Consider the following 14,732-nt stretch of genomic DNA (forward strand, 5'->3'; position numbering starts at 1 on the left):
CCCCCACAGATAAACAAAAAAGGTTCTTAAGCATTTCAAGGACAAAAGGGATTATCCACTGTAAAACCTCTCCTCTTTCCAAATAAAGTCCAATTGATCACGTCAGCATAAACAGCAAGGGGAACAGGAGAAAGAAGAAACACCTGTGCCTGAGTAAAGTGACCCTTCCCTCTCCTTTTTCTCTGTAGGTGAGAAAAGTTCTATTTTCTGTGTGGACAGTAATTTGTGGATCCCCCAAATCTAATTTTCAGGAATGTTTATCCTAGAAGACCACATGAAACTTATTAATCCTGCCAGCAGGCCAATTCTTGATGTATTTACCTCAAGTTCTTCCCCTAACAGTTGTTTCTTGGACCCTAGTTTCTGCTGTAACTGGCTATATAAGAGCTTCTGTCATATACATGTAATGGATGATGATAAAAGTCGAAGATTGGACTTGATGGTCATGGAGTACTTTTCCAACCTCAATAATTCTGTGATTCTATAAATTAATTATTAGCAAAAAGGCAACACACAAACTCGAAGAAATAATCTGTTTCTTCCTAAGTATAACAGAGAAGCTTGGATAAGTGGCCAACTCATCTCATTCCTAGTCAGATAATTAGGACCAGACTTGTGTCTACATTGAAGCATACTTTCCAAAGGAGAAAAGAACAGTCAGTGTGAGATGCATGAACTGTACCAAAGAGGAAAATCCAAATTGGTTTATGGTATAGAGGTCTCGAAATATGCAATTAAGAGCATATTATTGATGAGGACAACTATCTTTATTATTTCCTCAATTGTATCAACTGACAACCTCCTGAATTATTTTGGAATGTACAGGATGAGCAATCTCCTCCATTTAGACTTTTTACCTTTGTGGTGGTTACTGAGAATCTGTATGATCGAGACATTAGTTTTTACTCAGTTACAAAAATGTTCCCTATGCATATTTTTCTCAACCTTGGATTTGTTTTTTGAACAGAATAATGTTTAAAAGACATTTTTCTCCCAAAAAATCTCTGTTGTCTAATGTTTTCTCCTCAAGAAAATCACAATAAAGAATTTCTTCTTTAGATCTAACTAAACCTTCCCTCCATCAGTTTAAAGCCATTCCTTTTCTTACTATTACTGCATGCTCTTGTGAAAAGTTGCTCTCCAGCTTTCCTGCAGACCTCCTTTAGGTACTGGAAAGCTCCTGTAAGGCCTCCCTGGAGCCTTCCCTTCTTCAGGTTAAACGACCCCAGTTGTTTCATCCAGTCTTCCTAGGAGAGGTGCTTCAGCCTTCTGATCAACTTAGTGGCCCTCTTCTGGACTCATTAAAGTAGGGCCACAAGTCCCATGGGCACTGGAGAGAAGTGGGCTCACCAAGCCCGCAGCTTCTGCTGTCAGATATGGTTTCCTATTCTGTGGTCTGGCTGTGACAAAGGATTCTGGCCTCTGCCTTATCTCTGAGTGCAGTCTGACTGGATATTTTCGTCCTTTTCTTCAAAATGACAAAGAGCTCTAAGGTATAAAGCATTTCAAGTGGATAGCTGGGGTGCTGTACCTTCTTGATTTTGATAGAAATTATTCCAAGCCAAGAAATGCAGCAGTGACTGGTGGAGTAACTCCCAGTGCCCTGGAGGAACAGACTTGCCAAGAGCCTGCAAACCTCACCAATCCAAAAGATTTTTTTTTTCTTTTGTTTCTGTGAAGCAGTGTGATTCAACATCATCTTCTACCTCCTTCCTCCTCCATTTTGCCATAAACCTACCCACTTCTTTTGAAGTTTGCTCCCTAGATTATAAATACTCTGGGACAGAGCTGCTTTGTGCTTTGTGTTTGCACAGTGCCAATTACAGGACGTACTCCTAGAAGCCAGTAATAGGCAATCAGCTTTTGTTCAGGTTTCAGTGGTTCCTGATAAGTGCAAATAGAGCTCAATGCCTCTGGTTGGTTCCTTTGTGGAGCATTGCATCAGAGAGCTGTATTGCCCCAAATATGTGAATATAGATGACAGATGGGCAGTGAAAATATCTCAGGAAGCAGAATCTGATTCTCAAATGTCCTAAACACCCTACAGAGCTATATTTTCCTTCCAGTCCTTGTCAGTTTTAAAATCTCTGTGGTTTATAGTAAAAATGAAAGTGGCATCGACCTTCCAATACAAGCACAGTTTTATCCTTCAAGAGAAAGAATGTAACTTTATTGCTGGAAATAAAACCTAGATATGGAATTCAATAGTATATGAACTACTGTAACAAAGAAGCCAAACAGAAGAACAACTATTGGTCACATTGTCAGATCTCAGTGCAGACATCTGAAGCCATGAGAATTGAATCCTCTATGGACAAGGTCAGTTAATCTGCTTACTTATCTGACATTAAGCACCCAAAGTGTAGTATTTTGGGCTGAAATAGCAGCTATTGGGAAACAAACACTAAGTAGATAAGAAAAGCTTTCTCACAACATTTTTAACTTCCTCAATCCAATTAAAAGCAGTGCTCCTTCTCTCCCACAAGCTGCTGTCCAGTTGCACTGCTTGTTTTTCACATACCCTCCTTCTTCCCTTCCAGGACTTGTGTCCTTTGCCAGATTAACAGGCATTCAGAGGAGTAGTGTCAGGACACAGGTAAAAGAAGTAGCTATAAAAATATACTTTATATTACAATAATGATTAATATATGAGCTAATTGTAAGGGTAAGTAGACTAATAACAACATCACTGTTATTATTTTGTCTGCATTTTAGGAAAAGAAAAATAGAAAAGAGTTCAGACTGTGTATGAAGTAAGGTAGATTACTTAAGGCAGCATGTTTGGGATAAAGCACTTGCGTTACCTTATCCCAACTGATGTTGCCATATGTTGGACGTCCCCCAAATTTTGTTCTTGTACCACTAGAATGTGATTTCTATAAACTTTTTCTGACACTTTCTTTTTAAAGTATTTGACAATCTGTTTCTAAAAGGAGGAAGTTTTGTTGGCCTTATGAAGTCTGAGTCTGATGTAATTCCATCGAAATCTGTGGAGTTTCCCTGGCATCAAAACTGCAGTAATTTAGGAATTACTCAGGCTTTGCATTTCTTGGATTTTGCCAGTAGGAACTTGGAACTGGGAACTCAAAAATTACTTTTAATTGCATCCGGAGATCCCCATTTACTTTCAAAGATACAATCTTCATCGTCACACACTCTGGATCAGCACACTTGCATTCATGTTTAGAAGCTTAATTATGCATCAATTACATGGGGGAATTTAAAATGAGATTTGCTGCTCCTTTTGTTTCACGGATTTGACTAAAACATTCTGTTTATTTTGGTGTCACTCTCATAGCTGGCATGACTGATTTATCTGATGACTAATTTATTCGACTCCAGCCAGACATATACTGCCAACATCTCAACAAAGGGCTCCTTTGGAAAGGGTTTATAGAGTTTCAGTTCACTCTAACTACTAAACACTTTATGAAAATGTCCATTGATTCATAAGAGCTGCCTGGTAATGATATAGCTTCAAAACTGAGCTTAACCAGCCCTTCCTCTTGATTAGCCTTTTTACCCACTGTAACTACCAGTCTGGGATTCATGGAAGACCTTTCAAGAAGTGAAACATTTTTAACAAGGCAAACAAGGGACAACTTGAATTTGTGTGCATACATCAACACATGGAGTACATTTTATGTAAAGGCTTGATCAAAGCAAGACATGGCAGGCTGTTTTTGAAATAGCTGGCACTACCTCTTGAATGAGTGAGTTGCTAGCTCTAAGCAAATGCCTATCAGAGACTTGTTTTCCATTCTCACACCCATCACCACACTATAGCTAAAGAAGAACGTGGATTTCAGTGGGGCACCTGGGCTGTGTGGAAAGAGGGGGTGACAAGGCTTTTCACATCAGGGACAGTCTGAGGCCTGGTGAGATAAAGGTCTCTTCAGTGATGAGTGAATGATGTGGGGTGAAGAGGGGGTCCTTCATCTGGAGTGACAATTTAAAGGCTGCAGTGCTTTGCCCCTGCAGCAGCTTTTGGTGAAAGTGCTCCTTTCAGGCACAGACTAGGAGAGAGGACAGATGTGAAAAATGGGAAAATTAGCTGCAGGAGAGAAGGAAATTGCTTTCCACGTGCCCTCATATTTGGATTGAAAGTTCTAGGAATGAATGACATCCAACCAATCTGAGGTATGGGGATCCACCTGTAGGTATCTTCTGAACCAGGATAGGATTCAGTTGGATCCTGCCTAATATGTCCATACCTTCACTAATCACCAATCTGCCATACTGTCAGTTGGCTTGTCTAGACTGCTGTAGGCATGTCCCAGAGACAAGACAGAACTCATCCCAGAAGGCAACAGGATTCCCTATTCCTGTTGCCTATAATGTGATCACAGGGTGATTAGTTAACACACAATATTTTACACCACTGATGTCTAAAGTGGTCTGGGATAAATCCGAAACCTCTGCTTAAGATCTAATGACGCAATTTTAGCATCCCATCTATATCCAGCTTCAGATGCCTGATGAACCAGGATAACATCTCCCAGGCAGGAAGAAAGGAGAACTGTAGGACCCACACCATCCAAGATTCTTATGTGCGATAGAAGGAGGATAATAAATAGCTTGAGTACTTCAAGGCATCTGGCCTATACTGTCTTTCCCTGCCCCCGGCCCCCCCTTCTGTTTGGACTCTTTCAGTTATGCTAGGAGAATACTGCTTTGCAGTAAAAATAGCATGGAGAAGTGAAATAGGATGAATGTGAGTTTTCTGCCTTTCTTTAGGGCTGTAGATCTCTCAGCAATATCTGGGTCAAATCATGGACATCAAATGTGTTGCACAGAGCTCAGTGCTCTGCAATCACAGAGCAAATTCAGAAAAAAAATAGGAAATACTTATAAAAAAGATGCAAGAGGATTTAATACCAACTGGCCTTTGCAGATCAAAAGTTCACTAAAAGGATTTTGTAGCCCAAAGGCTACTGATGAGTGGACACTAGCTGCTGTATAAATTGTATTTTCTGAATTATGGCTTTCCACCTTAACAGGCTGCAAGGGGCAGTTCCAGAGAGAGGAGAGGTGAGGACATCAAGAAGCATATTTCACTTCTGGCAGCTAGAACTGAACATGAGTATAAGGCTGAGCTGATTCAGGTATCGTAGATATCATAGATATCAGAGGTAATCACAGAGTAAAATAACTACAGAGTAACAAAAGAAGGCTAAGCGTTAGAGGCAGGCTGTCCATAAAAAAGGGCAGTTGCTTTTAGGACAGAATGATGAAATTGCTAATTTTAAATTCTTTGTAGTAATCCAGTCCCACCATTTCCTGCGGTATTACCACTGGATATGGGGAATTGACTATACTCTTCCTGTTTTCAACCATTTATTACGTACTTGAAGACTATCTATGTTCCTACAGCTAGTCTATTCTTCTTTAGACTAAACAGTCTCAATTCTCCCAGTCTCTCCTCACAGAGCATGTTTCATAAACTTGAGGGATTGTACTCCCTTCTATCTGTGTGCCCTTTGCAAGTCTTCTGCATCATGCTTCAAGTGTAGTACCCAAAGTGGACACACAACAGCAGCAGAGGCTTTGCTTGGGCCAAACAGAAGCCATCTCTCGTCTTACAGACAAATAGACCTTTAAAAAGGCTCGTTATTTGTTTTTTCTTTTGCAAAACAGTACAATCTATGCATTAACTGATTTCAACGGAGAGGATCCTGCATATTGGATTGATCCCTTCTAGTCCATCTACACAGCCCCCACAGATGACCAGAAGCTTGAGGGAATTCTTGTTCTGCAGAGTTTCCAGTAAGTTATTTAGAAAGAAGAAGGTAGATGTTTTGAGGCAAAGGAGAGGATAGATTATCAAAATTTAAGATTACCTAAGTAGCCACCAGGTCAGACATAGCACTGACCTAATTTATGATCCTGTCTCTGCTAGCAGCATGAAGGAGACGGTAAGGCTGCAGGCATGTTGAGAGAAAAGGAAAACAAAAAGAAATAAATCCATTTCAAAAATATTGCTGTTGGTAGAACCGAGTGAAATCAGATGTAATCCAGTGAACTTCAGACCCTGAAGTAATGTTATTTCTTTCACTTACTGAGAAAAGTGAGCAAGCCAGTGAAAAAATTCTCTGGCTTTAAATCTACTCTGAATGACTCACGCATAACAGAAATAAATCTTGGTTGGGGGCAGATTTTTCTTCATCATTCCTTCTTCTTCTAAAGATCTTCTCAGGAGTCTTGCAGGTCTTAAATACATTTCTCTGCTTCCTAGTTCCTATCCCTTATTCAGCAGTGCTTTCCCTTCAGTATTAAGAACTATAACCATGTGCTGTGAGTTTGTATGAGCAAGGGGGCATAACATGGATTCCTCTTGCTAAATACAGATATTTTATATTACCCAAGGTTCAAAACTGTAAAGAACAGGTGGTTGAGAGCACTCAGAGTCCTTAGATAAGAGTTCTCACTCATTCTTAAAATGAAAACTTGCTTTAAATGCTGGATTTTTTTGGAAATCATCTAATTTCTCCCAGTTGAGTGGGTAGATTTTGCTGAAATTGAGAACTTGGGTCCAGTCCCTCTTGTACTAAAAGTGATGGCCAAATTGTCACCATTACATCAAGGCAGAGCCCAGCACCTCGGAAGCTCATTTTCTGCTTTCCTAGTGATCTGATGTACCTTGGATGGCTGCAATCCCTGTATTTTTTCAGGAGTTCTCTTCCTGCCCCACGACCCAGCTGCTTCACACCAGACTCGCTTTCCTTGTCTGGAGGTGTTTTATCTCCTTGCAAACTGTTCCCAGGAGAAAGCCATTCCTATCTCCCTGATTCTCCCTTCACCAGGTTGTATCTGAGTCTTGCACACCTCGACCTTGCTGATAGGTGAACGCCTTATCAGCTGGCCTTGACAACCCTGTGTCCTCGGCTGCCCTGAGCCCGCCCTTAGGCTCTGCAGTAACCAGAGCAATCACTGCACTGCAGCACAAGGAGTGAGCCACCCTAGGAAGCACTCAAGCATTTGCATATGATTGCATACATAAAAATAATAATAAATGTTGGTGGGATGTGGAGTGCTGCGGAGTACCTCTTATCAACAGGCTCCACAAAAGTTCCTTCGTTTGTTTATAAGGAACTGGAGACCAGAGATGCCTGAATTTGTAGACAGGAAGGGTGAGGGGGGGAAAACACCTCCACTTGTTTTCTCCTTTGAACAAAAACATTTCTCTCACCCTTAACCAAAGACGGTAGCGAAGCCACTTGGCAAACAGAGCTCAGTGAAGTACCTTGGCTGGAAATGTTGGCTTGTTTCTGTTAATACACAGAGTGTTCTGCTCCGTGCGTGCCGAGGGCAGGGCGGGGAGGGACTCGAGGCCCTGTGCCGCCATCCCCCGCTGCACTCCTCAGACACGAGTCTGGGCAGACACGCACTGCAGCCACTGGCCTCCTCCTGCCTCCCTCCCTGCTCTGCCAAGCACAGCCACCACCAGCGGCAGGGCAGGGCAGGGCAGGGCAGGGCAGGGCAGGGTGAGACAGAGCAGGGCAGGGTGAGGCAGGGCAGGGCGGGGCAGGGCGGGGCGGGGCGGGGCAGGGCAGGGTGAGGCAGGGTGAGGCAGGGCAGGGCAGGGCAGGGCAGGGTGAGGCAGGGCAGGGCGGGGCAGGGCGGGGCGGGGCGGGGCAGGGCAGGGTGAGGCAGGGCAGGGCAGGGCGGGGCGGGGCGGGGCAGGGCAGGGCAGGGCAGGGCAGGGCAGGGCAGGGCAGGGCGGGGCAGGGCAGGGCAGGGCAGGGTGGGGCAGGGCAGGGCAGGGCAGGGCAGGGCGGGGCAGGGCGGGGCAGGGCAGGGCAGGGGAGCTTTACTGCTCTGATGGATGAGCTGAGCCTCGGGCTGGGCGTGTCTGCGCCCTTGGTGGAGCCAGGGCAAAGCACGGCTAGGGCAGGGCAGGATGTCCTGGCCCTGTAGGGAAATGGAGCCTCGAGGCACAAGAGGCACTGACACTTGAAAATGCTGTATTTCTGCGAAGAACTGAGTTTCTAGGAACAATATTAAGTAAGCATAATATTGGAGGTTTTGTAATAGCCACTGAGTAAAACAAAGTCATGTGTGGCATGAGGTTGTTGAAAGGGTGTGTGTAAATTAAAATAAAGTTGTCTATTGCATTAATTTTGCTGGAATATAGTTTATCATCTGCTTTGTTAGGTAGAACATTTCCATTAAAAATATGATATGGAAAAGCCATATGCTATTAATGATTAGTTAGTTAGTTAGTTAGTTAGTTAATTACATGACCTCTTTTCCCTACTTTGTGAGATAACTATTTCTGTTATTACCAAAGAGTGGCTGACTCAGGGCCCAGTATGTGTGTGATGTTTGCTGGGATGGGATGCAATGCCAGCCTGGGGCAGCAGCTTGGGTGCATGGTGAGCTTGCAATGGAGAAGTTGCTACCTCTCCCAAGAGTCCCGTTCTCCTGGTGGCCCAATAAACACCACCCAGAGATATGGACACAGAGTCACTTTCACTGTTTCTTACTGGCTGGGGTTTGGCTTCTGCTTTTGCTGCTTACAGGATGAAATATCAATAGAAAGGCTTTTATGTGACATTCTGGGTTATTCATTTGTGAAGAAGGAAAAGGCAGTCTCCAAACAACACAAGATTTTGGCAGATTTCCATCTACAGAGGAAATTTAGAACTTCAGAGCTCTTGTTTCCTTTGGAAATATGATTCAGTGTGCCTTGCCCTGAATATGAGCCCTAGATACATCTTTGTTTCTGACTGGTATCTGCAGAAGAGTAGCCTCACATCTTAGCTCGATACAAAAGTAATAGCAACTATAAAAATTGTTACAGTGGACCTTCTAGAAAACCAGCATATATTATTCTGAAAGCACATGAATGAGAATCTTGAAGTATTTAGTTTTGCTTCTCATTTTGACTGTCAGGTTATGCAGTTGTACTCTTTCAAACACCAGTAGAGTCTGTATGATTAACTTTTGGGGAGGGCTAGAAGTAAAAATATGGAGTCTAACCTGAAATAATCTTATAAAATAATATTAATGACATATCCAGTTGATGGTGTACAGTTTTAAAATCTACCACATGAAAGCTTTGGTTATGGAGAACTGTTAAAAAATATAACATACCTTAGCTCAGGATGTACTGTTTGAAAATTCTGCCTTTATGCAGGTTAATCCTGAGGAGGTGTTTTACTAGAGCTTTGTTAATTACCTCCAGATTAACACACGTTTTCTTTAGAAAAGTTGACAGTGAAAAAGAAACATAACTGTCAAATGAATGTGTCAGTAGATTTGGGCATGGTCTTCAGAATTGTTCGGTACCTCTAATTTTTAACTGTTTCAGGTAATTTTTTAGAAATGTAAGTGGCCAATGTCTCAGTGACCAGCACAAGCTATTTAAGGGGAGATATGAATGAAATGTTCTCAGGGGACTTTGCACATGCCTGAATTTCAGCATGTGTTTTGCCAAATTGAAAATATAAATTTTTTTGTTCAGCAACTGAGAAGTGCTCTGGCACTTAAGAATGTCCTACATTAAGAAACAGAAATCTGAGGTGATCTGCTCTCTCCTGCTTTAGGAAATGTATCTCTGAAGAGGAAAGTTATACAGGAGACCCAGGCTTCAATGTCACCTGTAGAGAGAAGATTGGGCGGATCATGGGAATCTACTGGGCACAGCCAGAGGTCCCTCACAGTACTGGCACCAGGACTGAGTCAAGTACTCATAAAGTGGTGTCCTGAAGCCCTGAGTTGCCCCTGACAACACCTCTGCTCCAAGAATTTGATCTAATTTGAGTCAATAAAAAAACCAAATACACTGACCGGCCTCTAAACCAGCAGAAAGTCCCATGGCAGCCACTCCAGGGAAGGCTTATAAGGATAACCAGACACTATAGAACTTGATGCATGTGGGATATGAGGAGCAATCCATGTGCATGTCTCTAATAAAATGGCTCATCTGACATTTTGCTTTACATCACAAAACTGTTTGTAAGTACTGTGAGAGATAGGGTAACACATGCACTAGGGGATCTAATATCCCTACTGACTGTGGAGTGATTTGTTTTTTCTACCAATGTGCTTGTGACTCTTACTTGCCCAGTCAACTCCATATAATAACTGTAGGAGAGATTTTTATATACCCTTACATTTCTCTATACTCATTCTCAAGGTGTTTGCTTAGCTGCTCTCCTCTGCCTTGCACTGCTCCATGATGGAAAAATAAATATTTAAGAGCTTAAATCTCAGCAGTGTGAATTTCAAAATCATCAGCTTTAATGATTTACAAATGCAGCACTTCAATCTCCTTCTCTTACCCTCTGCCTATCACAGCTGGTTTTGCCGGGTCTGTTTTCCCCTCCTGCTGCAGGGACTTGTGAAAATGAAATGGATTGTATCTCTGGACTTTGAATGTAGCTCTGGTTGTAGCATGACTGCTAAAAAGATAAGAAGAGGTACATTGGCCTTCGGCTCCTCAACATATGCCAGAGGGAAGCTCCCCTCACCCACCTCAGTGCTCACAAGGCAGACAGGGTACAAACCTGTTTGAACAGAGATATTTTAAGACATTGGCTGCATACCAATTACTGCTGAGTCCTATTCATTTTGCAGTACACTCTCTGCTGCTATGTAGCAGTAATCAAAGAAAACTAAAAGCAAAGCAGAGATAACAATCTATCCTGATGTGAGTATTAGAAGATGAAAGAGTTTTGTTATTAATGCCCCAATAACAAGCTTTGCATTCCTGTCCTTGCACCAGCTGCACCACACTAACAAATAGCAGCACTTTCTACCTTTCAGGTTTCCTCAGTGATTTTCTTCAAATGAAGACACTCTGGGTGGCAAAAATCTGTAAAAATGGGTGAAGGGAAGCAAAAGCAACAGCACACTTGTCTAGATACCAGATCTAGACAAAAGTGAAAAAAAATCTCAGCATAGTAACCTCTGTCCTTGTCCAATGAGAAGACAGAAGACTCAGAGCACAAAAAAGAGGATTGCAGAGATACTGTCAAATTGTCAGGTATAAATGAGCTAAAAAGGAGGACTGGTCTGCAAGCTCTTGTGTTTTCCTGTAACTCTGAAGATTTTAAAACAGTGTGAGAATCTGTCCTTTTTAACCTGCCACCACCTTCTCCAAAACTGGCAGCAGTCTCTGAAGGCTCCACTCTCAGTGTTTTCCATCTGACCCTGTGCAGTCTAATCCTGCAGTTACTGGACTCCCTTTCTATATCTTTGTGGCTGCAGATTCTCCAGTGGGCACATCTCTTTCCAGTCTGCCCACAGGTCGGGACTACTCTGGTTCAAGTAATTGGCCAGAGCCAGACAGCCTGCATAGTAAACAGCAGTAAATAATGATTCATTGTTGTTTAGATTCATAGACTTTCAGAGCATATAGATTAAAATCTTGGAATCAAAGAGCTCAAACAGAAGATGATATTCAGCAGCAGGAATCCTTGAAAACCACTTCAGAATCTTTAACCTGTATGTCAGCTCTGAGATCCACAAATCCAGGTTTCACAGGGTTGTTCTGCCTCTGGCGGGTTTCTCCTGGAGCTTACCATCCCATTGAAAACCCTGGATTTTGCTCTGTATCTACTGCAAAGCTGCTGCTAGAGCTCCCTCTGGGAAAAATATCTTGGATACATGGGAGTTAGCCACCTCCTTCAGTTCATATCTGTTCTGCCAGAGGCTACTTCATGAATGGCTCTGCTGCATATGAATCAATTCCTTTTCTAACTTGAAACCAGCCTAATAATAAGGCACGGTATGTCTCTGACTAACTGCTACCTAGGCTGAACTGTTTAATTTACTTTATTCATTAATTTTTGGCATGGGGGCAATGATATGCAATATAAGAGATTCCAAAAGTATTTGCTGTATATAATCATGATGTTTCATGACCTCTAGCACATTACCAGAGTCCTCTAGGAACCAAATGTGTTCCAGGCTATACTGTTTGAGTGGGGAGCAGACTCAGACATCTAATGTCAGAACAGAGGCCATGAGCTTGGAAATAACCTTGTTACAATGGAGATGAAAGTGTGAGAGTGGAGAACCTTTTATTACCAAGATTTGACATCCTATTCCTGTGTATATATACAAAAGACCCCATGCTGAAATCAGCATTTCAGTCAGTCCAAATGGTGATCCTTCTGGCTGCTGAAAAATGGAGAGTACTTTATGAAATTAATCCATGGGAATTAAGCCATTAATAAAAGTCTGAGAGTAATTCTGTCAATGCTTCATGGTCATCTTTCCCAAATTTGAGCTGTTGATCCTAGTGTGTATTTTCTTTCATTTTGACACAACTTTTCCAATGCTGTTTTGACTTGGGTTTTCTAAGTCACCAAATGGATGCTGTATTCATTGAGCAGAAAAGCTTAACAGAAGGGTGGCTCAGCCTAAAGAACATGGATCAATCGTACCTTCCTTCAATTTGTACTATTTCTAGAAGGATTTGCTTGCTACAGGAAAGTTCTTTGGCACAATTATCCTCTGGCCTTAATATTGGACCCTGTGTTCTGGTTTTGGCTGGGGCAGAATTACTTTTTTCCTAGTAGCTGCTACTGTGCTGTGTTCTGTATTCAGAATGAAAATAATGTTGATAACCCCCTGATGTTTTAGTTGTGGCTAAGTTGTGTTTATCCTAAGTCAAGGACTTTTCAGTTCCCCATGCTTTGCCAGTGAGGAAGTGCACAAGAAGCTGGGAGGAAACAGAGCTGTTCCAAAATAGCCAAAGGGACATTCCATACCACAGACTATCATGTTCAGCATACTGACTGAGGTGGGGGGGCATTGTCTGTGAGGGACTGATTGCTGCTCAGAGATGGGCTAGGCACTGGTCAGTGGGTGGTGAGCATTTATACTGTGCATCATTGCTTTGTTTTGGGGTTTATTCCTCTCTCTCCTTTTCCTATTGTTATTATTGTTACTATTATTTTGTATGATTATTACTGTCGTTGTTATATTTTGTTTTATTTCAATTATTAAATTGCTCTTACCTCAGCCTACGGTATGACTTTTTCCTGATTCTCCTCCCCATCCCAGTGAGGGTGTTTGGGCAGTGAGCAGCCAGTTGTGTGCTCACCAGTGGGGGTTAAATCAGACCCCGGTGACTCTGGCCCTTTGACCACCGGGAGGAATCTCCGGCAGAGTCCCCTGTGGCTGACCGTCAGCCAGGAGAAAGCCGTCCCGCTGGATTTCTCCCTTCCGGATGAGAGCTGGAGCCGATCCATCACCCCGGGCTGGCGGCCCGCCCCTTCCCTTGCCACCCCCCAAAAGCTGCTGCCGGCCCGGGCTCTGGGAGAGTTAAACCTCCCCTCTCCTGTGGCTGCTCCTCCGGGGGAAGCCGGGGCGAGGCAGGCCGCCTTTCCAGGGAGCCGGGCAGCTGCTGGTCCCCAGCCGGGCGGGCGGCACCTCCCGGGCACGGCCGGCGCTCCCCCGGGGCTGCTCCTGCAGCACCATGGAGAGAGGAGAGGAGAGGAGAGGAGAGGAGAGGAGAGGAGAGGAGAGGAGAGGAGAGGAGAGGAGAGGAGAGGAGAGGAGAGGAGAGGAGAGGAGAGGAGAGGAGAGGAGAGGAGAGGAGAGGAGAGGAGAGGAGAGGAGAGGAGAGGAGAGGAGAGGAGAGGAGAGGAGAGGAGAGGAGAGGAGAGGAGAGGAGAGGAGAGGAGAGGAGAGGAGAGGAGAGGAGAGGAGAGGAGAGGAGAGGAGAGGAGAGGAGAGGAGAGGAGAGGAGAGGAGAGGAGAGGAGAGGAGAGGAGAGGAGAGGAGCGAGCCCGCCTGTCCCGGCCCCGGGGGGACCGCAGCGGGCAGGGACAGAGGGCAGGACAGCGGGCAGGACATGGGGGTCTGTCAAGCAGCAGCGAGCAGGAGCACAGTCCCTATCCCCGACACTCACGCAGCCTGTCCCCCTGCAAACCCACTCAGGATGAGTGTAAAGCCGTGGTGTTGGCTTCTGGGGGATTTAGCACTACGTGCCCTCCTCTAAGGCTGAGGAGAAGCCTGGCCTCGGCTGCCCTGTGTGTATCTGACTGGCTTGTCGACTCGCACCAAACAAATGCATACATAGTGTGCTTTCCCTGGCAGTAAGTTTCTGTCAAGTAAGGGACACTCTCATGTCATTTCTCACTTTCCTGCTCTAGAGGTGGAATTCTCTGGGAAAGTTGCTAGTGTCACCCTGAAGCCCAGCTAGAATTGCTCTCCACATCCTGATGAACCCAAATGGCGTTTGACTATGCAAGGCTGTTCTGAGTACAGGTGCTGCAATAGCAGTTGTCTGGTACCACCTTCCCTCCTCTGCTTATCTGCATTGCAGTGGCAGTGTCATGAAAAGGCAGCTCTGAATCAGTTTGCTGGTGTGACCCAGAGCAGCTGGGCACTGGCTATTCCATATTGGCTACCCTCAGGATAGCAGTGTTTGCCTCATCAGGCTCTGCCAAAACAGGCACTGACAAGATGCCAGCAGGAGGCTCAAAAAAGCAAAGTTTCAAGGAAGCAGATTTCTCCTAGTTTCTTGTACACTTCTCTGAGCACATGGTAAGGAAACCTGGAATATACAGAAGTCATGAAGCGGTTCTGTAGGTAAGGCATGCAAAATGCCAAACTAATTGTTTGAAGAAGCCTCATAACTGTCCTGACAGACTAAGGAAGTGCCATAGAAAACAGACGCAACTCAGTTGGCTAGTTACAATTCTGTATTTTATGTGAATGAAACAGTTCTCTGTAACATTGCCAAAGTCAAAATACCTAAATACAGTGTCTAA

General features: G+C 43.9%; 1 protein-coding gene and 1 long non-coding RNA gene across 3 annotated transcripts in view; one reads left to right on the top strand and one right to left on the bottom strand.

The window, feature by feature from the left end:
• The window catches only part of LOC310924073, a 30,457-nt gene extending 17,306 nt beyond the window's left edge, over window positions 1-13,151 (top strand). Inside the window, exons 3-5 of one of the 2 annotated variants that reach the window (XR_014592739.1) lie at window positions 5,638-5,766; window positions 9,549-9,960; window positions 10,771-13,151. This is a non-coding gene — a long non-coding RNA (uncharacterized lncRNA). The other variant, XR_014592740.1, reaches the window with a different exon arrangement.
• The window catches only part of CLDN10 (claudin 10), a 55,119-nt gene that overhangs the window by 36,604 nt on the left and 3,783 nt on the right, over window positions 1-14,732 (bottom strand). The gene's annotated exons all lie outside the window — the stretch shown is intronic.

The sequence above is a fragment of the Zosterops lateralis genome (genome assembly GCF_965231275.1).
Source record: "Zosterops lateralis genome assembly, chromosome: 2".
NCBI lineage: Eukaryota > Metazoa > Chordata > Aves > Passeriformes > Zosteropidae > Zosterops > Zosterops lateralis.